General features: G+C 47.3%; 1 pseudogene across 1 annotated transcript in view; it reads left to right on the forward strand.

Moving 5' to 3' along the window:
• LOC144175639 (luciferin 4-monooxygenase-like) overlaps positions 1-20169 on the forward strand; it is a 48616-nt pseudogene extending 28447 nt beyond the window's left edge. The window contains exons 9-10 of the transcript XR_013323665.1: positions 14855-15131; positions 19982-20169. The product of XR_013323665.1 is annotated as a luciferin 4-monooxygenase-like (transcript). The remainder of the gene's footprint in view (positions 1-14854; positions 15132-19981) is intronic.
• Positions 20170-23342: the final 3173 nt, after the last annotated feature.

The raw sequence follows: 23342 nt of genomic DNA on the forward strand, positions 1-23342 counted from the left end.
GTATAGCAACCTTGAAAGCTTACAATGGTGTTAAGTTATTAGGAAGCCATTGCTGTACGCTCCTCATGATTTAGAGCAAAGGTGTGAAGGCGTGCAATAAAATAATGCAAGTCTGCAGTAAAAGTCTTTAAATGCAATCTTCTTGCCCATTCCAATAAAGCCCTTAAGTGCATTCGCCAGTGGCGTGTATGTAACAAGCTAGGCAGGATTATTCCACGATCAAGCGCACGCATAAAAGCGTGGAGACAGAAAATCACCGTGTGCTTTAAAAAGGAGCGTGAAGCCAAACCACAACTAGGTTTGTTTAAAAACAGCAAGGTTTGGTATCACACTCAGCTCTGGTCAAGCCACAAAAACAGCGTTTTCTAACCGAGCAAGTGCATATATGCTAAAACTATCCATGGTCTATGCTAGATGGGTGCATTACGTGCAGGTGAGACGCAATAAAGGCCAACACTAAAGAGATGACCATGGGTGCGTTACCTTCCCGTTAACATGCAAGTGAACCTACCAAGCAAAAGTAGAGACCGAAAACCAAACGCCCAGCCATATTCATCTTCGGTGACTTTGGCCAGGAGCTGTAACTTTCGAACAAGATTCTGTGGTGTCATTTATTCATAGTGGCGTCGCCAGAGAGTGGCTCCCCAGTCGCAACTTTCTATGTTTTACTTAGTATTTGTGCTGTTTGTTAGAAGTTCACAATAAAAATAGTATCACTGTGAACCGCACAAACCATTCTTTTAATAACCCAAACTTATATTTTGTTTCCATGGCCCTTCTTAAGAGCATATTGGTAATGGACACATGAACGTAGGGAACACATCAAAAATATATTTTTTCATCGTCCACATATTTCAATTATGGCGATTGTCTTGGTACTTTGTTTCCCGTTGTTGTCGAAGTGGAGGAAAAAGAATAAGATGCGATTGAAGGCTATAAATTAATGTGGACTTAGTCAATGTTTACCCTGTGTAATTTAAAGCTGCGACAGTGACGGGAACACCGGCGGTGTTTTCTACCGTACGATCGCTCAGAGACGCAGCGGCAGCCTGCCGTAATTACTACACGAATGCTTCTCTTAAGCAGCGATTTGCGTCACATAGTTTATCTCACGGGTTCACCAAGTATACCTCCTGCGAATATTCGCACATAAATCCTACCATCGTAATGAGGTGGCTTGTACGGTTGCTTGCGTGCATTCACACCGGGTCATTAGCGAAGAAGAAACCACCTAACTTGGTGCCCCCAAGACCGAGCCACTGATCAACCATGCTGGCATTCTTGTCCATTCGTTTTTCGGCCGAAGAAAATACCCAGCAAAAGCACCCAAAGGTATCCAAAGATCAAACCACCACCCTACGAAGACTACAGACAAATACACATCTCTACAGCACCCTCCGCCCCATCATTGGCCCCCAACTGCGCGCCACCTATACTTTCTGTCCTTCACCCGGCCGCTTGTTGCCTCAGCTATAGAATAGCCAACTGCCTCCATCCCGATCTTGCAGCTTCATTCGAGCATGGAATGGCATCCCTGACAGGAGCGCACCCTGACACCTGGCATAACATGCTGAGGCAGGCCAGACAGCCTGCGGCGTTCAGGGCATCCAGGCCTAGGCATGCCCATCACGGAGCATGTGCACAGCCGTCAGCGTGTCATGCACTGTTATTGAAATTTAGTCATTGTGTCACTTGCTGACGTAGTGCGCTGTAATTTCCGGCTTAAGACTTCCAGCGCGCAACCTAATAGAAGGGCATGATGCGATGTGTCGCATGGCCCTATAACTACACTTTGTTGAACAAGTTGGGCTACCGACAACAGTGCGCTTCCCACTTATTCTGGGCCATCACGTGTCTTCTCTCGTTTCAAAGCTGTGACATTCATTTTAACAAATTTTGTAGAACTTCTGTTGTTCTTGCAGAAATAAAGTCGTGCAGGCATTCCAACTCGAACGTTCCCATTTTCGGACTTTGTAACTGAACCGTGAGAGTTTCGACCCCTCCCGAGAAATTGTTTCGACGAAGGTCACCGCACAATTTATACTTGCGATTCCAGGGCTAATGCAACGGTCTCAAAAATGGTGATTTGTCTAGCGAGAGAAATCTGGTTGGCAAATAATGGTACCTTATTCTATAATGTTAGTTAATATACAAGAGTTCTGTATGCCTCCAACCAAAGCATGTGAATGGGTGAATGACAACGGCGCTTCTTCTATTATGTTGTCGAAATCAAGAGTCATTTTGTCAAAAATTACTTCTCAACGCATCGGCGGATATCTGAAGCACAATGTAAAACCGGCTGCCTGCACTAAAAGACATCTTCCTGAACCCTTGGTCTGTTCCGCTTGCCCACTACTGCAGTATTCCTACGTGCGCGCCTTTGCACTGAGATGGTATCATGTAGTGCATTGTATTGATGGTAGCCACTTTTTTCTACAGGTGTCTATAATTTTTGCTCTCTAGACCTTATGCCTCTCTCGCTTGGGCTGTAATGTAAAGCTTTTGTTGAATATTGCCACCCTTAATTTTGCGTGTATGGCAGGATACATTTTGGCTCCCACAGATTTGACGTTATCTAGGGTGACGAATGCATTCTGATTAGCGAAAACCCATGGACCAGCAGGGGCTTGTAAGTTAACTGAGAAACGGAGCTACATAGAGTAGGCAGCCGACGTGATGCCGCCCAAGGTGCAGGGAATTTCTTTCTACCGCCTGACAACGTTTTCTTCTCGACTTCACCATGAACGACTCATGCCCGTATTCGCAGTGTATACTATACTCCATGTGCTCCCTTCACTCGACTGAGTGGAAGATACCGCAGTGCTTTTACACGCAAAAATCGCTTACAAAGACCTCCTCGGCTGCAGGCTCGAGTGAAGCAGGGATTCAGAATACTAGGGTTGGTGCGCATCATCTGCGGCGTACGTTTTACCCTGCAAACACTACCCTCCTTCGGCAGCTTGTCCTCCTATGGGAAATCTTTTGCGAAATGGTCATTTAACAAATGCTGTAGGCCTAAGTGTTTGTTTGCGGTTAACAATATCATCGCATCCCTAAATAACTTCCTTTCAGGCCCTATTCTGCCCAGGCGCATTTGCGTGCTATTGCGGTTTATGTTTTTTACTGCTAACGTATTACGTGTAGCTAGTTTTTTACAGCCTAAAGAAGGTAAATCAGTGCGAAGACGGGTCGGTAAAAAAACAAGTCGCCTTCCCATTTGTAATTTTACGGTCCCTGTGTGATGCTCTCGCTACCTTTTTTTGTTGGTCCCGGCAGCAGCCACTCCAACTGCTCCACTGATGTCCTACATGAAAGTTTTTTCTGCATGGTGACACTGAGTCACCTGCCAGATAGCCTTTTACGCCGAAAACTACTTTGGTTTTACGCTTCTGGCTGCGAACTGAAACCGAGAAGCAAGCTCCCCGTGTTCTTTCATCCGCACTTTCAAAACTTTTTTATTCCAAATTTTGTCTAAAACCTTTCCGTGTACAGGCACATCTTCATGTTTAGTAACTGATATGCGATTTCTATTGCTCTTCTACAAAATATTCCTATTTATATTTCGAACATGAATCCTGAAGCTTTACTATAAAATATCAAAAAAGTTGTTCCTGTTGGAAAAATATTTATATTTATTGACTACTGCTTTGGCAAGTATGAACTATCGCCATTTATGCGTATATTGTCTGTCAATACTTCTGCATTACCGTTTCCTCGAAGATGATTTTTCTCATATGTCTAAGCACCCATGTCTCCAGTTCGTGCGCCAGACGTGTGTGATTACCTCTTGACAATTTCAGTATGGCATATCCGTGTAATTTAGTGCGCCCAGTCGTAAACGACATTATGTGTGTTAAAACGATATTTGCTGAGGTTCTCACATGTCTAAGCTTACATGTCTCCAGTTCATGAGTACGATGTGTGATTACCTCTTGACAATTTCAGTATGGCATATCCGTGTAATTTAGTGCGCCCAGTCGTAAACGACATTATGTGTGTTAAAACGATATTTGCTGAAGTTCTCACATGTCTAAGCTCACATGTCTCCAGTTGATGCGTCGGATGTGTGATTACCTCATGACAATTTAAGAGTCTGGCATATCCGTGCAATTTATTGCGCCCAGTCGGAAACGACATTTGTGTGTTAAAACAATATTTTGTGAGGTTCTTACATGTCAGCTCACATGTCTCCAGTTCATGCGTCGGATGTGTGATTACGTCTTGACAATTAAGAGTCTGGCATATCCGTGTAATTTATTGCGCGCAGTCGGAAACGATATTTGTGTGTTAAAACAATATTTGCTGAGGTTCTTACATGTCTAAGCTTACATGTCTCTAGTTCATGCGTCAGATGTGTGCTTACCTCTTGACAGTTTCAAAGGCTGGCATATCTGTGTAATTTAGTGCGCCCACAATATATGTTGAGGTTCTCTAGCCCCATCAAGTTCTATTTCCCTTGCTAATGAAGGAAGAGCATTCGCGTATGACATTTTGAAGAATATTAGGGCTTCATTTTACACAAGAAATATATTTCCGTTGTTCTTCATGAGTAAAAGTCTGACACGTATTTCTATGCGAACATTGTCATTTTTACTGCACGAAAGAATTTTGTCTCCGTCACCTCGCAAAGCGCGGGGGGGGGGGGGGGCGGGAGAGGAAGACAAGGTACAAGACTGACATAAACCTAGAGGTTAAAACTGAAGGTAGAGGTGCCGACTACATTTGCTTAGTGGCCGAGGCTTTGGTCAATGGAACCAAGGGACGCGGGTTTGGACTAGGCCCCGGGGGTATTTTTATTAATACACATAAAAACTAAAGACCCCGTGTGTCAAGATTTCGGAGCCCCTACTAATCCTCGAATAATCAATATGAATCTGGATCTCTCCACGTCGACACGCCTCAAGCCCCAAGTGTAACTCGGCCATGCAAAACCCCCTGAAATTAAACTTTCCTCTTGAAGCTGGAGGTTTATTTATGTGCTATAGGCTGCCTGGTGCCCGCCTCCCGCTCTGTTTTGCGGCGAATCACCGATTCCAACATCAATAAAAACTATCGCCTCTCTTACCTCCCTTTGAACTAGTTATCGGAGCCGTGTATTATCTATCTCAATGTGAATGTACACACAGGCATAATATAAAAAAAAACTTTGGACATGGTAGCGGACGGATTTCGTTGGCCACGTTTCAAAAAGGCTTGCTGTGACAAAAACGAGTATTCTTCGCAAAACATTGCAATGTAGTGAAGCCAAAACATTGGCAACGCCGTGACACAGCCTTCTCCAGAGAGAGAGAATAAACAACATTAATTTGGAGTTAATGGTGCAGGATGGTGAGAGCACCACCGGGGGGGGGGGGGTAAAGAAGGGGGGCGTCCGCTACTCGGGGGTTCCCTGTTCCTTGCTGGCTGCTCGGGCCCTCTCTATCAGCATGCGCTGGGTCGAGAGATCTGAGCTGGACCGCCGGTCCACCCACTGCTCGTACGTAGGACGGGGATTGGGTGTGAGGGATGGGGATTGTTGGCACTCCCAGACCAAACGGTACAGGGTGCCAGGCTGGGGGCAAAAGTGGCAGGTACTATGATATTGGTTGGGGTAGATATGGTGGAGGAGGGTACAGTGCGGGTAGGAATTGGTCTGTAGCCGGCGGAGTGCGGTCTCTTCGGCTCAGGAAAGGTTGGAGTTGGGTGGAGGGAACCGCTGACGCTCGAGTCTGAATTGATTGATTTGATTGATTGATTGTAGGGTTTAACGCGCCGACGCAACGCAGACGATGAGGCGCGCCGTAGTGGAGGGCTCCTGATTAATTTTGACCACCTGGGGGTCTTTAATGTGCGCCGAAATCTCGAATACACAGGCATTTTTGCTTTTCGCCTCCATCATAAAAGCGACCGCCACGGCCGGGAATCGAACCCGCGACCTCGTGCTCAGCAGCGCAACGCCTTAGCCACTGAGCCACCGCGGCGGGTGAGTCTGAATTGAGCGAGAATGTCCGCGTAGCCATTCAGTGTGTAGGGGGCCTTCTCCGTGTCTTGGCTCTCTTTGGAAATGGCCCGGAGGGTGTGTACTCGGGCAGCGGCGTGCGGCGCCTCATTTACGTCGAGAGACTCGTGTCCAGGGGCCCAAACGATATGAATGTGGGGAAGCTGCGGGATCGCATTCAGGATATTGAGGGCGATGGATGATATGCGGCCGAGCTGGTAGTTGCGGCATGCTACTTACGAGTCCGTAATGACTGTAACGTATTCGGTATTTGTTGTGGCTGCTAGGGCGATGGCGATTTCCTCATTAGCGTTTGTAGAGGTGGTCGATATAGTGGCGGCTGTGACCTCGGCTCTTTGGTGTTCTATAACTATGACTGTGGGGGCGGGTTTGCCGGTGTAGCGTGCGGCGTCTGTATAGCGTGTTGTAGGGTTTCCTGCGTGCTTTTTCGTAACTGCATCGACCCTTGCTTTCCGCCGTGCTTTGTTGTAAAGGGGGTGCATGTTCCGCGACACGGGAGCTACACGAATGTGTTGACGGATGTGGAGGGGGACACGTTGGGGCTGGTCTTCTTTGGGCGGTACTGGGTATCCGAGCCGAGGCGTGTAAAGGTGTTTCGTCCGGTTGGGGTCAGCTTGAGACGGGTGATTTGAGAACACCGATGAGCCTCGTGCAATTCTTCCAAAATGTGGTGTACCCCTAGTTGGAGCAACTTGCGTGTGGATGTTGACGGGGCTACGTCAAAAGCGAGTTTGTAGGCTTGGCGGATAAAAGTATTGAGTTTTTCTTTTTCGACGAATTTGAGAGCCTGGTATGATGTGCCGTAATTCAGACGACTTATCAGTATTGCTTGCGTTATTTTCCGAGTGTCCTTCTCCTGAAGGCCGTAGCGGCGGTGGGCGATGCGTCGCACGAGGTGCGTCAGTTGTGTGAGGGGGCGTTTTAATGCAGGTAAGGTTTGAGAGCCGCTTCCATTTTTGGGTATGTTGAGACCGAGTATGCGGAGGTGGGGGTCTGTGGGTAGTGCCGGGTTGTTGATCGTTAATTCCGGATCGGGGATTGCGTCTGTTCGTTTTTTGTAAGTGCGGGCACAGAGCGTGAGGAGGGCGGACATCTCTGGGGCGCATTCCAGTCCACGAGCTCGGAGGTATGTTTGAGTGACGTGTATTGCTTCCTGAAGTGCATCTTGTTGGGCGCCGGTGCAGCCGGTGGGGACCCACAAGATGAGATCGTACGCGTAAAGTGCATGGCGTAAATTGGGGATTGCTGCGAGGAACGGCTGCAAATGTTTCATAGCTAAGCTTAACAGCAATGATGGAATGACGGATCCTTGTAGGGTTCCCTTGGACGCCACTGCGAATACGTCGGAACGGAGATTCCCACTGACTGTGGTTGCCGTGCGGTTGTTAAGAAAGCAAGCGATGTCGGAAAGTGTACGCTCGCCACAGTTGGTAAAGGCACGACCTTGGAAGATAGCATGATGTGTTACGTTATCAAATGCCCCTTTGATGTCTAGGGCTAGATTGATTTTTTGCTCTGATTGTTCTGGGTGTCCAGAACTTCGTCTTTAATTTGAAGTAGGATGTCCTGGGCCGATAAGTGGGGGCGAAATACGTACATTGTACGTGGGAAGTACCCGTTCTCTTCGATGGGGGGTGATAGTCTGTTGGGCACCATGTGCTCAAACAGTTTTTCGACACACGAAGTGAGAGAGATGGGGCTGAGGTTCTTTGTAATGAGCGGTTTGTTGGGCTTGGGTATGAGGGTGATTTTGGCGTGCTTCCACTCTGGGGGAGGGTTCAAGCCTGCCAATGGGAGTTTAAAAATTCCAAAAGCTTTTCAAGGGCAACGTAATCATGGTTGCGGAGGGGCTTGTCGGGTATCCGGTCTTTTCCTGGGGTTGTGTCGTGGGTTTGATAGTGAACGGCTGCTCCGATTTCCGCCATAGTAAAAGGTTCGTCCATGTCTGGATTGCGTTTACCCGTGTATGACGGAAGTGTCAGAGTACTAGCGGAAACGGGTGCTAGAAGCGGTTGCTAAAGCTCTCGCAATTAGTCTGATTCTCTACCCTGGTAATTAGGTATCAGACGCTTCAGATGGTGTTGGGTGGTGGATTTGGATTACAAGCTGCCTAATAATGATCTCAGTAAGTTCCTGGTGAGGCGGGTGCCGAGTGTGCCTTGAAGTTGGTTGAAGAACTCAGCCCAGTTTTGTTGGCTAAGTTGTTTAGCGTACGCATCTGCCTCTGCTGTGGTTTGAGCGATGCGGCTGCGAAGTTTCCTATTTGTTCTGTTTCTTTTCCACCTTCTACGCAGCCCTTGTCGGGCATCCCAAATATGGAGCAGGTGTGCGTCTGTGGCTGGAGTTTCTTGGGTTTTGGCAATTTCCTTTGCGTGCTTTCTTGCCGTGTCAGGCAAGAACCGTTGGACCCAGTGATCTAGATTAGTGATGGAGTCCGCAGGGGTGTCGTCTCGAAAGTCTTTCCAATTAGTGAGTCTGGCGGTGCCGATGCGTTGATTAGCGTGTTTTGTGTGCGAAATGTCCAGTTTTGTCATATGGGGTTCGCTGCCGAGTGTTTCGTCAAGTCGCGTCCACGTGGCACTCTTGATATTATATGTGAAGGTGAGATCAGGGGTGGTGTCTCGGGAGATGCTGTTGCCAATTCTTGTGGGGAGATCTGGAATGTTGCACAAATGCAGAAGGTTCTGAAGTATTACATCATATAGTGTTTTGCCATTCTTGGTATTTTTTAGGTATCCACACCCCGTAGTAGGCATTGAAGTCACCAAGGGCGATTAAGTTTTGTCCGCGCATGCGCTGCCGGACGATTTTAAGGAGTTTATCGATGCCGGTAAGAAGTTTGCTTGGTGGGCTGTATATGTTAAGTACAAATAGACTGGCTTGAATTTTCTTGCGTGGAATATTTTCTACAGGTGCATAGTCGATCTCAGCCGGCAAAGTGTAGTATTGGGCCGTTTGGGTTGACTGCACCAGGATAGCGGTGCGGTAGATACGGCCGGTGACGTGTGTTGTAGCCGCGTAGAGTGACAGTGTCAGAATCGGTTTTTTGCAATGCGACGACGTCGGGTTTGTGCGTTTGCGTGTAGTGGGAAACTGTAGACTGCTTGTTGCGGTAGGACGGACAGTTCCATTGCCACAGGGTGAGCGTGGATGGGGGCTTGCCTTTTCGGTTACGTCATGGTCAGATTGGAGGGTCGATGATGTGTCGCCCAGTTCGGGGGGGTAAATGCCGCCTCATGGGCTTCTTGAGTGCTTTTTTGGACTTGTTAGTTTCCTCCAGCAAGTGTAGCATCTGCTCCAGGTTATTAAGGCGTTCGTCGAGGCGTTCGCCAATGCCACGTATGAGGTGCTCTAAGTGGCTGAGATCGACTGATGCGGGTGCAGCAGCGTGTGCGATGGCGAATATTTTCCTTTCATCCTGCTTCCTCAACATGAAGAAGTGACATTTCTTTACTAACATATATATTTATATAGTAATTTGCGCGACCGACATGTAAGCAACTTAGCGGTTACCTTCAAATTAGCCAGTAATCCTGAACCGGAGCTCTGTGGGTACGCGCCTAGTTGCTGACCGCGAACTAAAGAGGCATAGCGAAATTGAAAGGAATAGGACGAAGGGAGAAGGGTCGCTGGAGCGTACTGTTCCTGGGGCTTGGTCCTGCCTCAAAGGGTGCCGTGGTGCCCGGTGTACCCGAGAATGCCCTTACTTTGAGTGGTTGCGAAAAAGGCTACCACCCCTTCCTAAAGATACTTAGGAAAGAAAGCTTTCTCACATCAAAATTGCATCAAGCGTCCCCCCAACCATCGCTCAAAGTGCGACGAAGATTCGCAGAAAGTGCGTCCAAACTTCGCGTCCAACCTTCCAATCGATCGTAAACCCTTAAAAGAACCAAACCGCAAACAAAAACAAACCCATGCGGGCATTCTTCGCACAGTAAGTATACGAATCTACAGACGATCTACATGTATGCCGTTACGTGGTGTACGAGGTATATGATTTTACTCGTTCTAAATTATCGATGCGTGTATTGTCTTATCTAGGACAGTTCCTTTTTCGCGATTTTCAAGTAACCATTTTGACCCACTCGAAGCTCAGTTTTACGCTCGCGCCATGTGTCCAGAAGTCTTATCGGAGCTTTTCGTTCTACCAACTGTGCCTATGGTAAAATGCATTACTTTTCTGACGGGACGCCATCGGTCCCATTTAGGAGGCTTTCCTTTTATTGGTTGCTTCAGTGCACCTTGACGTTTAAAGCTGAAGCGCCAATTGATGTTTCCGTGCCGCTCGCCGAGGAATGTAGGCATAACACGGAACATAGTTGCCCTTACCATTGCTACCAAGCACCCGCCGCGGTGGCTCAGTGGCTAAGGCGTTGCGCTGCTGAGCACGAGGTCGCGGGTTCGATTCCCGGCCGCAGCGGCCGCTTTTCTGATGGAGGCGAAAAGCAAAAACGCCCGTGTGTACGAGATTTCGGCGCACGATAAAGATCCCCAGGTGGTCAAAATTAATCCGGAGCCCTCTACTACGGCGCGCCTCATCGCCTGCGTTGCATCGGCGCGGGAAAAAAAAATAATAATAATAAAAAATTGTTACCAAGCGATACCGCCAACTGGCTAGCCTGGATACAACACCCGCTAGTCGTAGTCTTCTGAAGCCGGGACCTCGTCTCTTTCTTATTGAGCGATGTGGACGTTGATAAATGACAAGTTGCTTGGACGCGTCAGTGCCCACAGCTAAAGCGACGAAGCACTTGTGCTGGCGAATGTAATTTTGTAAAGTGACAAACGGCTTGATATGGGCGAGTTTGTACGTTACGCTTGACTATTACTGCACCTCACGAAAACAGGGACGAAAAAGGCACATACGAGACAGGGCCTAACTCGCAACTTTTTATTAACGCAATAGCATTATTAGGGTCATGTTTCGATTTCCCCGTTTCTGCTAGCCGTCCAGTATCAGCCGTGCTCATTAAGCATCCCCAAACGTACGTCATCGCTCCCAACCGAAACTAATACCGGTGCACCCAGACACGTAGGTGCGCGAAACTTCGAATACGGTAGAGCGGCAACTGAAATGGCGAGAAGAGTACAATAATACTATAGCGGACATGAAAGAAAACATACGCAATTTGACCGGGCACTGCGCCTCCGCAGTAATATTTGTCCTACACCCCATCGGTAGCATGGCGCCAGAACACCGGGCACAAGTTTGCTTGGCTGGTGAGGCCGCACACCGCGCTCATTGGCTGAGCTAAATATTTCTCTGCTGTACAACGGCTTGCGGCAAGCGTGCCCAGTCCTGCCGTGAGCCTCGTAAGGGCACGATGAGGAACCTCTCCCTTCCCCTCTTTGGCGGCTTGTCTGATGATGCAACACCTTCGTGCCCACTCGACGAAATCGTACAGCGTCGAGCGAATTGTCCTGATTGGAGGAATTTCAACTGCTTGCGGGCGAAACGGGCTTCAGGGGCTATAAAAAGCCCGAGCCTCGTGAAGCGGGAGGACGCGAGCGACGGACCGCGAACGACGAAGACATGCCAGTGAGATGTGTTCTCGTCTTTGTGTGAGCCAACTATGCAAAACTCTTGTCGAATTTGTATATACATGGTTAACTACCTCACTATCCCCTGCATCGCTTCATCGCTCAGCTCTGCGCAGAACTGGCAGCGCGCTGAGTAAAGCGCCTTCACAACAGCAGTCTCATCTTCGGAAGATACTGTGCCCAGCAGCTCCCGCAACATTTGTCATTAACACAAAGCATTCCTGGCACCAAAACTGACGCCGGCGCCAACATGATCTCACGTAAATACAGCCGCGGGCAAAAAAGTTTCTCCAGCCTCACTAAAGCCACGGAAGGCCCAGACCACGGAGCAAGAATATATAAGGGGTGAAACGGCCCATCGAGATAAGCGCGGGCGAGCGACCCGATAATGTCACAATGATAACCAAGGCGGACTGCAAAGCTTCGTCGCTGCGACAATGAAGGATAGGGTAGCGGCAACTGATGGAGGAAATGATAACGGCCCCACTTCTTTCCATGTCTGTGCAGTGCAATGTCGAAAGCGGCAACCCCACAGTTTCTTCACCCGTGGCAGATGCCGCTAGCTCAATGTATGACGAGCGCTTGTGACATTATCTGGCCGGGTTAGGAAGCCTCGCTTGCTCTTCTATATTGTTCTTGCTCCGTGGCCTCGACTAAGACGAGAAAGTAACTAAAATGCCTATACTAAACAATTAAATCAGGCATATAGAGTCTAATTAGTCAACTCGTAAATTACAATAAAAAGGCAGCATCTCCATTCCTTGGATGATGGCGAGGGTCCGGAGTACGGGATCTCGAAATGACATCTAAGTTGCGCCCCGAGTTACCTGCCATTTGCGCCCCGACCGTTATTCGACTTGAGGCGCGAGTTGCACCTTGATTATTCCCTAAATGAAACTGCAACTTACGGCTCAAATCAAATTTTGCTTCATTTTCTATTGATGGTGGTGTGCGCACGGATGGACGTTGACGGACATTGGGAGGTCTGAATGTACTCCACCCCATTACAGGCGAGGAAGTAAGCCGTTTGATTCCCTGGTGGTAACTCACGGTCGTAGCAAAATAGGTAAGGCGACTGACAGTAACTCTGTCTGGTCTACCAGAAACAGGCTCGAATCCTGCCGGCGCCTGTGTGATTTTTTGTGATTGTAATTCTATGGGCACGGGCGCGGACGGACATTGTGTGGTCCCAAGGTACTCCGCACCTAATAGTTTTCGCGATCCTGTGCTCTCTGCAGAAAACGGTGGTTGGCGCCACGGGGCTATTTTAAAAATCAACCTTTAGTTGGCCAGGATGTTGTCCGACAGGACATTGACGCAAGAGTCGTCAGCATGGCCAAATAGAGAATCGGCAGAGGCAATCTGCAAAAAATGAAAAATCTTCACCCATTTCGCTGGATATTGCACAACACTTATCCAATTGAAAAGCTAGGAGAGAGAGGAAAAAACAACAAGACACGCAGGCACTGATAACGAGACAGGTTTTGTGAAGCCTGCCATTCCAGATATTTACCGACACTGCATAAAATGAAACAAACACCTTCATGAGGGAAGCGTAGGAGGCATCCGTCAACCTCCCTCTTCTTCTCGCGATCGCTGCAAAGATCGGCCATCCGCCTATCGGAACAACCAAATATCTGCCTAAACATCGAACTCGCTCTCAAAATGCCGTGACACGTTTGCCTGCAGGCAGAATGCCTAAACGTTTGGGAAAAAGTCTTCAATCTGCAATGATTACGGTTCACATGACGTTGACACCCGGAGACGATGGTCTCAAACGTAATGGCGCAGTCGTCCACGAAGCATGGCCACAACGCATACCAGCTTCCGGCAACCACCACCACAACACTTCGCTCCCCTATAGGCATGGTGGCCGTATATGAGGCCGCCAACCTAATTTGACCGTATATGAGGCCGCCAACCTGTTTTTTTTTTGCTCTCAGACTGTACTGCCAACATGCATGTGTGCCTCCTCTGTACATAAGCTCGAAATCCAAGAAGAGGATTTTATAAGCTTTCTAATTTGAGGAAGAGTTTAATATGCAACAAAGTTGCTTTTTCATTGGTTCCCCCAGTTCCCCCATTTCGCCTGGCGTATTTTTGAGTGCCTTTGACAAGCGTGTGAACATGTCCCTAGATCAGTCGCTTGACCTTACCAGTTGTAGGTATGTCGAGGACTATCTCATGGCTGTGAATCACGGCTAATACAGCTGGAATCCGCAGTTTAAAGAGTCTTTGACACCTTGAGTGGTTAGGCAAAAGCCCCAATTTTGTGTGGGAGTAATAAGGAAATCTGTAAGGAATGAGTCAGGAAAACGACAGTGTGAAAGGTTGTCGTGGAGAGAGGAGAGGCAGTTACGTCGCAGGAGGGGCCAACGATTATCGTATTTCGACATTTGCTACAAAGGGAGCAGATATGCTCTCAAATTTATTTAACAAAAAACCGTACATCTCTACTCATAAATGTCCGACCAAGATTGGGAAAACTCCGAGTATAAAAATGAATTATTGAATTGTAAAAATCAACTGATACTTAGAAATAATATTAAGCAAATATTTCAAAGGATGTATTCATCCCTGCAACATTCTGCTTAGAAATACACTTAGATCGCCACGCTTACATCAGAAGTAATTCTGCAGGATAGATTGCGGTGCGAATGTGGGGCATTTTATTTTCCATAAACTCTGGGGGGTGTTCTCGCAAACACCACGCGCATGACTTTTGAGATAGGTTGGGTCGTTTAAAGTCACTTCACAGCTGAGGAGGGTATATGTTGAAATGAAATCCTCGCCAATGAATCACCGGCCTGGTAGCAGACACTTCGATCTGACTTGATTTTTCGTGCTTTGAACAAAAAAATGTATAAGCATTGGTAATTTTATCGGTGCTCATATTAGTAACGTTACCGTGACTGAAACACCGGGCGAAGCAGTGAAAGCTAGAAGTACATCATGTCAAACACTGTGAGATGCTCTAGAAACTCTGCCCCAGGTTGTATTATTAAAAAAAACTGGCGAGCAAGACTACTTAATTATGGCCTGATTCTATTGCCTGAATTTTTTCATTATGTACCTTGCAACAAACTGCAAGTACAAACTTGAATTTTAAGATGCAATCCGTTTATTCTGCGAAAACAGCTGCGGTCGTTGCAGCATTGTACTATTTCTTGCGCATACATGCGATGTGTTTGCTCAAAACGTATAGCAACAGGTCGAATCTTCGGTACAAACTACATTTCATCATTTGACCTACACCACAGCAAAGAACAACTTCCTTTCGTTCTTGAGCCCGGTGGTTTCACTTTGTAATCGCAGGAGACATGGGCTTCTACGATTCTGAAGGTAACTCTCTTCATAACTGGGCGGCTGAAGGACCTCATAAAGTGCATGGACCAGCAAGTTGCACCAGCGGAGATTGAGGACATTTTGGCGGGGGACCCAGCAGTGAGACACGTCATCGTTGTTGGTGTGCCTCATCCGGTATTCCGAGAGGCCGCTCGTGCTTTCGTGGTGCCGAAGCAGTGCTTGCAGTCCGGCGACGACCGAACCTGGATGGAAGGCGAAGCGGCAAGGCTAGCGGCTCTTGTGTCTGGTGAGTCCATACGGAAAGGCGATTCTGCTTCTGAAAGCCTTAAACAATAGAAACAACGTAAACAGCAAGTTTCGAAATAGCCGCGTAGTTTAAATTCCTGCGCCAACTTTAAAATGGAACACAATAATTGCCTGTATATAAATACCCTGATGCTCTGGTGTTCTACTTCTGGCGACGGTTCAGTAAACGATGATGCGCTGACTTGATCACTTACCCGTACAGGTGCCCAAGCGCTAGTTCAGGTACGGTGAGGTTAAGCTAAGGCTTCCTGGCCCCCTGCAAAGAACCCTCTAAAACGATTTTGCAGTGGCTAAGGCGTTGTGCTGCTGATCCAGAGGACCCGGGTGTGATCCCAGAGGTAGCGTCTGCTTTCCTGATGGAGGCGAAAAGCGAAAATGCCCGTGTATAGAGCCCTCCACTGCTGCGCGCATCATAGCATTTGCCTTCGGCACATTAAACACTCCAATCAGCTTTTGCCCCAGTTCTTATCCGTAACCCATGCTGCCTGATTTCCGCGGTATAGGGACTTTGTGAGGTTAGTTTAAATTTCAGCAAGTGGGGAATCCAGTTCAGAAACCTCAGCGACCAGGATGGCACAGGTTCCAAAGTGATCGAGGGAAACCAGGGGGACTGTTTGGTAGCCGCGCACTTGTCATCTCTGTAAGGGCCGCATTTCGCCCTTCCCATATTTGAGCTCTAATTTTACGTCACGCCGCCTAAAGTATTGAGGAGTACAGATAAGTGTTATTCGGATACGATTGATATCTGTGGCAAGTAATGAGTATTAATTTTACGTTTACTAGTATTGCATTTCAGACACCTTGCTTCATATCACAAGCTTAACGCTTGTTTAATCGACCAGATTTAGGGGAAATACCCAATATAGAGTAAGTTTCTGCAAAGAAAAATTTAACATCCGCCTAAATGCAGCCATGCGGCTACAAATTCGAGTTGTTGAACAATTCACATTCGCACTACTAACGACTAGCCTCCTGGTTATCTCAGTTGGTAGAGCGACTGCTCCGGTTTAGCAGTGGTCCCGGGTTCGAATCCTGGACCACGACGAATTTTTCTTCAACTGCGAAGTTTCCGATAAAGCTGTATAGCTTTCCTTTGTAGCCGTATGGCTGCATTTAGGTGGATGTCAAACTTTCCTTTGCATTAACGCCTATTTGTTTCACAAATGTACACACCTGCCTATTTTTCTGACCCGGTCTTCTTTGACTTGGAATTTGAAGTTTATTCGGCAACAACAAAGTGTTACTAGGAGGACAACCCTATTGTCATCAACATTGTTGCTGCGCCATATGCGATTCTTAGCCCATTATTACGACTTGATGTATGAACATTAAAAACGACTAGTTTTGAAATATCAGCGTAGTTTAAATTCCGGCACCAACTTTAACATGGAACACAATAATTGGCTGTATATAAACATATTGATGCACTGGTGTTCTCGTACTTTCTAAGCACGACGTTTATTGTGTTCACCTAAACGCAGTTATAGGCAGCTAAGCTTTTTCTTCACCGACATGAAAGATGGTCTGGGCATTCTCCTATTCTGTGATGGGTCAAGCCGAGCTCCGAATTTTTACAGTATGGGGCATTTCTGCTATGCCAGTAAAATCAGCTATAGCAGCTTTGGACCGAATCTGTATACGGATTTAACGAATGCCTACTCCACTCCGCTTACATAACCATGTTTATCTTTCTATAGTACCGTCTACTAAACGTGGCGGGAACAAGGAATCATTGTTCGGGCAAAAAAGTCTAAGGTTACTTTGTTACACAGAACGTGGCCGTGCACACTTGTTTAATGTCCAATACTACTTGATCCAAGCCGCACTACTTAGATAATTATGCATTATAATAGAAGCTTTCCTTGCGGTGAATTGCTTCATGGTTAGTGGATGACGGGATTTTGATACAATGGTGTTCACTACTTAGTGTTCTTGTAACGCAGTTTCACTGCACATTGTGACTGCTCTTCGTGAAAGTGATGTCGGGAATAGTACGTCTGCTGACGCTGTTGCAAATTCGCAATATGATGTTGCGTTGCACGGAGTAGAGCGGTGACTTTTCATGCGTCATTGTAGCCCTATGCAGAAAATCGGGATTTAAAATCGCCAAGACAAAAGAGGGCTGAACCTTTTGCCTTCAGTGCGGCCTCATGCAGCAGTGCGTCCATTCCTTGAATGTTTACATGGGGAGGGTTGTACATTCTCATAATGTAGTTGTTAGACCAAGAGGGCTGTGTGGATGTGTGTTCCACAGAAGCATCGGAAGTTGCATGAAGAAGCCTGCGTGGCAGCGGAGGGTGTGCATTGAGAATGAATATAGTGGTGCGATGCTGTGAATACTGTGTACGTGCAGTGTAATGATGAGGTCCAGGAGTTGGGGTGTGTCTCTAAGTGCGACTACGGCGGTAGGTGCGTGCTCAATGAGAAGGGTTAGTTGGCTTTTGTTTTCTACTGAATGAACAGGAGTTCCAATGGAAAAGACTGAGTGTGCTCCCACCGGTCTCGGTCAGGATACGGGTGGTGCTTTTGCTGTTCGAGGGCTGTGTGGAGGCTATCATATATATTCTTCATGGAGCGCTCTTGTTTGCTTTCACCACCAGTAAGAGTTTCAAGGCCCTTTCAGGGGAAAAATGTTTGCTGCATGTGATTATAAAATTTCCTTGATCATTTACCAGAGTTTGTGGTCGATGATTGCTTGAATTTGGTTAGGTATGAGTGTTTCCGGACGGAAGCCTGGAAGTGGCGTTGCGACTATGTCGTAGGTTTGCTTAGTGACTTACGAAAGCGGGCGCCGAAACTCCTTTTGTTCATTAATTAAAACAGCGCAAAGGATGGCACACGAGTGACTACAGACAGGGACGGGAGCTGACTGACGACTGAAGTACAATGAAAGAAACAGAGACATATAAAGGGAAATACAATGTATCTGGAAAACAAGAATGACTACATCATGAAAAACTAAGTTTGCTGTTCCGTGGTATCACCCACGACAGTCACCCCACCTAAATAGTTATTCTCTTTAGCATGCAGAGCAATTTATGGCATGCTGACACAAGAGTCCCCCCATTTGTAGACAGTAAACGCCTCCGAAATTTCACGTGAGCGCTGGTCCGGGTATCTGCTCACTATCGAGGTGTGGTCGAGCTTCGGTGAGCATTTATAATTCCCGCAATGGATTGCCAGATTGCTCCCCTGAAACTTCTTGAGCGAGTTTGCATGCTCGCGCAGGCGGTCATTATAACAACACCCCGTCTGCCCTACGTACGACTTGTCGCAGGTCAGAGGGACGTTGTACACAACACCTTTCCTGCATCCCGTGTAGGCATTTGTATGCCTAACCACCAAGCGACCAAAACTTTGGTCACCGCTGTTCACTTTCTGCAGAGCCGGGAAAGATTGTTGGGGGTTGAGAACACCACTCTGGCGCCACACTCTCTTCCCGTTTACATCAGCTTGTGGGAACACCATGCAGGTATGGAATGATGGCCGTTCCTTCCTTTTCTCTGTTCGTGTTCTTCTCCGGCCTACCCTCACGGATTTCATTTAGAACAATTCCGGAAAGGCTCTTGATAACACAGTCTTGGAAGCCCGCCGTCTTCAGTCGCGATTCCTGCTCTTTGAAGCTCTCTGGAACAAGGTGGTGGCAACTTCTCTGGAGAGCATTCCGCAAGGCACCTTGAGCAATTCCGCGCTTGACCACCTTTCAATGAGCCGACGAGAACGGCAGTAGGCTTTTCTGCGAACGGGGGGAGTACTGCCAACAGACGTGTTGTGCGTGAAGGCGGAGCTTTAAGTCCGAAAAACGAAGCTATGAGTTGTTGTTGTTGATGATGATGATGATGATGATCTGGCTGCGGTGAGTGACGGCTTGAGCGAGTTTTCGGAAAAGCATGCCATCGGAGTTCGGTTAAAAGAGCGGCGGTGTTATGAAGCGCGCTTATGAAGGGTGCTGTTCGGGTACTGGTTGAGTTCGAATGCTTGCTGTCGTGCTTCTGTCGCTTAATCGGGGCGATGACTTGTAGCTAAGATTTGGGTGGTGGAAGGGTGTGGCCGCAGAGTTATTGGATTTTCATGTAGTTAGTCGGAAAGTCCTGGCGTGCTTGAGCGATACTGTTGATGGGTGCTCTTCATATAGAACGATCTCTTACTGTTTAAGCCGCATTGTCGGTAGTTAGGTTACGCAGCGCCAGCGAGTCCGTTGGCAAATGTAGCTTATCAACTTGCTAATTCGGGAGAGAATAAAGACGTGCAGCTGGCGTGGTCGCGGCTCGATGGCGGCCTCCCTCGATAGGAGCGGCGACGTCGGCGTGGTACGTCGCGTAAGAAGACAAGTTGTGCCTACCGTTGGTCCTGGGTGAATGAATCCAGTATCCATCGATTCCTCTGGAGGTTAGGAATCCGGCGATTTATGGTAGCGCGCAAGAATTTCCCAGCGGTCGCGTTTCGATAAACCAAAAGCAGCAGCTGAAAGAGCTTAAAATTTGAAAGCAAAACTAACGTAGTCCGTTTTTCATCATTTTTGTTTTTGTTTTCTCGCTTAGGATAACACAAAATTTTAAGCGGTGATTTTTAACACCATTGCGAATGCACAAATCCATAATTTAAAGAAATGCTTTGTGCTTTTAAAAGGGAAATGAACGCAATTTTTTGGTGATAGCACTGCATATTTTGCCGATGCTTTTGCACCTGGAAATATTGTAGTAAAGTGTAATGTTCTCTACGAGCCAAATGCGTCTCTTTCCAATGAAGTATTTCCACCATGCCTGTGTCTTTTTTTAAACAAGTATACTTTGTGATATTCGGCATTTTCTGCCTCCTCTTTTCTTTCAGGCAAGCTATCGTTCCACAAGCACTTGCATGGTGGTGTAGAGTTCGTCGATAGCATCCCGGAAACTGGCACCGGGAAAATACTCCACCGCGTGGTGAGGGAGGCTTACCTGCAAAGGCTCGGGGCACCTAAGAAATGACTCTCCCGTCCTGATAGGAGTTCTTACTTTAAATACCACGTTGTGATTTTAAAACACCAGCATACCTTCGAAAATAAACCCTTTCCGAACACATCCACACAAGAGTTTTGTAAATGTGTCGCTCTTGAAAATTTGGGAGTACACAACCCATTAAAAGACACGCGTTGTTAAAAGCTATGCTTGGTTACAAGCTAATAGCTCTAATCCACATAAAGCATCCTAACATAATGCACACAGTCAAACATCGTAAGGAAAATGGTGTCCTGAAAGTGTTTTTTCATATATGATTCTCCCGGAGGGTCATTTTGACGATGTAGTGACATAGTGGTTCGGGCAATTAGCACACTGTTTGTCGCTCAGTGCTGTGATCCCAGGTTTGCTGCGATGCTTTAAATATATTGAAAGTGCAGGCATGATTCTTGTGCAAGTGTGAGTGCGGTATATAAGTGTATTTCTTAAAGTTCTTCAATATTGCTGTATATAATGCCACAGACACGGCCCTACATGCGGTTGCAACTCTTCAGAGCAGGGCCATTAAAACCACATACGTAGAGAAATACGACTATAACATAGAACATCAGCGACCAGCATACACCAGGAGGACCACCGACGCCTGATACCCGCAAAATAGTCGGCCTTCTGAACTACGGACGCCTCCCACATTCCTTGCGCAATAAAACGTTTGCTTTCTCTCCCGATCGGGTTCAGCCACTTCGATCTGCCAATACCCGCTGCGTGAGACTACGCACGAGGCAGGATGAAAACTATCCAATGAGTCGTTACTTCTAGGCAAAAGACACACAACTTTCTTCGCGATTTTGTTTAGTTTTCAGTAATACAAGACGGGAAAGACAGAGTGTGGTTTGTTTGCAACTAATTCAGCTGGATACACTTACCGCCTTGTCAAACTTCGTGCACCATTTTTTTCACGTGGCAACGAATTACATCTGGGTTTTTCGGTGATATTGTCACGACGCCAGAGACGACGCAGTTGTCTTGAAGGAAAACACGTTTATTAGAGCGAGCTTGTGCTACCCTAACAACTCAAAAAATACACAGGCGGCGAAGCAGCAGTCAACAAAGTGACGTGTGCGGGTGAGCGTCGACGATCGGAATGCCGTGGCGTCTGCTCTGCAGGCTTATATCTTTCGGCGCGAGTGTTTCTGGAACAGTGGATTTACATCCAGATCATTGTAGATCAGAGAAGATTATTCTGGGCTAGTGACGTTAAGACGAAACAGTCTGCTTATCTGAACGAGATAGCCTGCGCGGCATAAAAATAAAGAATGCAAGACGCGCTTCGCTTTACACACATAACAGAACCGGCCGTGGCGGGGCAGAAAAAACAAACAATTATTAACAAACAAACACATACATGGTTCGCGGCAAATTGCTGTATGAAATACGACAAATTAGTTTCGCCTTCATTAAAAACATTACGTAATTAGTGACTTCTGCCCGTCTGGCCTTTGATGGTACTTCAAATATTGCCCCGAAAGAATAGATCACGCTCTGCAGTCGGTGCTCGTGCTCTCTGGTTAGGGCCTTTGTGGCTGAGTGGGAAACGGCTAGAGAGGTTGCAAGAGCTGAGGTATGACAATTCGTCTGCCTCCCAAGCAAAGCAAATTTTTGTTCAGTAAGTTACACGCTTCGTCAATTGGGCGACATCAGTTTTTTCCCCTCAGCCTTATGTGCATTACTGGAGTTCACGATCAAAACGGCGATTGCGGAGCTCAAGAATCCCTCCAGTTAAGTAAATGTGTCCCTAGAGTAACAAAGACACCTTGACTTTGGCAATCTCTCACGGGGCGTGGCGCTCACACCATACTGAGACAAACCTTCTGGCTCGGGGTAAAAGTGGTAAAAGTGTTAGGTGCTGGTTGCCTACGTTGGGTGTTACGGTGCGTGGTGCTTCGTTTTTAGCAGCTCTCTATGTGAAGAACTTGACCAGTGACTTTCTGGGGTTAGTAACGGTGCCATATCGGTAAGGAAATCCACATATATGATACGTTACATAGACAATTCGTGCAGAACTGGGAAACAGCAACAGAAATGTGCACCGCACTAGGAGTGCCTTATTATTATATCGCCACGAATCATGCCAATCAGCCTTATTTTATGGCCGCGAATCATGCGAATCTAACACGGCATGATGCGGCAACTTCAGGGAAATAATGAGTGAGGCATGCTTGAGCAGTGAAAAGCTCCTCATAAAAATAGTTTATTTCTTTTATTACCAATTTCAGGACAAGAGGAATACTCGGATAGCTTCACCAGTGAGCACATCTCTTGGGAGAACATCTTTTGCAGCGAAAGAAGCCAACACCAAAGGACAGGCTATCACTGCCTCTGTCAAAACAATGTCACCAGTTGAAGTTGAAGAAGCGGCAATCGCCCCTGCCATGTCCTCTACCCCGGCTACTACCGTAGTGACTGACAGCCAAACGCATGCAGGTACTTCAACGAGACGGCAGAAATGCCTCGTGAGAGAAATGGCGCGCCACATCAGGAGCAAACAAAACATCGCCCCGGGCAAAATTACTGCTCTGTTCACACGTGCAGAAATCACCCAACATCTTCGTCTGGTCCGATGCACCCTTCCCCCGTGTGTCAGAAAATATGGTCCCGCACAAAATAGTTACGCAAAATTTGGTGCTGGATGATATGGTGACGGACAAAAAGGTGCTATGCAATATCGTCTGAACTGGACATCCGGACAAAATCGTCCCAAGTCAATCCTTCGATTCCGTAAAAAGTCGTCGATATCTTTTGCGATTACTTATAAGGTGGGCGATAGAAATAGAGTACAGTCAAACCCGGCTATAACAAACCCGGATAGAGCGAATTATGCTATATATAGAACAAAAATATTTCAGGTACAGAAATACATGGGGAAAATATTCCTTATAACGAAGTTCACATCAGATATATCGAACTCTGCGCGCCTAGAATGGCTGCCGAAATGCATGGTCTCGAAGCGGCGATTGAGATGTGGAATGTCCGCGACCACCGAGCAAGAGCCGCGACTGAGACATTGCGCCTCGCAGGGAGCGGCGTGATGCCCGACACTTTCTGTAACTGTTTCCTACGCGCGGGAGTCACGATGGAACACGCCCATTCCGCGAGTCCGGACCAAGACAGCTACATCGGTGAACTGTGGGAAGAGCTCGCAAGCGTTCCCGCAAGCGTTGTCAACTAACATGGGCGAACTTATTACCCGCTAT

This window comes from Haemaphysalis longicornis, unplaced genomic scaffold (assembly GCF_048455015.1).
Source record: "Haemaphysalis longicornis isolate Haplotype H1 unplaced genomic scaffold, Haemaphysalis longicornis Haplotype H1 scaffold_3, whole genome shotgun sequence".
In the NCBI taxonomy this organism is placed as follows: Eukaryota; Metazoa; Arthropoda; class Arachnida; order Ixodida; family Ixodidae; genus Haemaphysalis; species Haemaphysalis longicornis.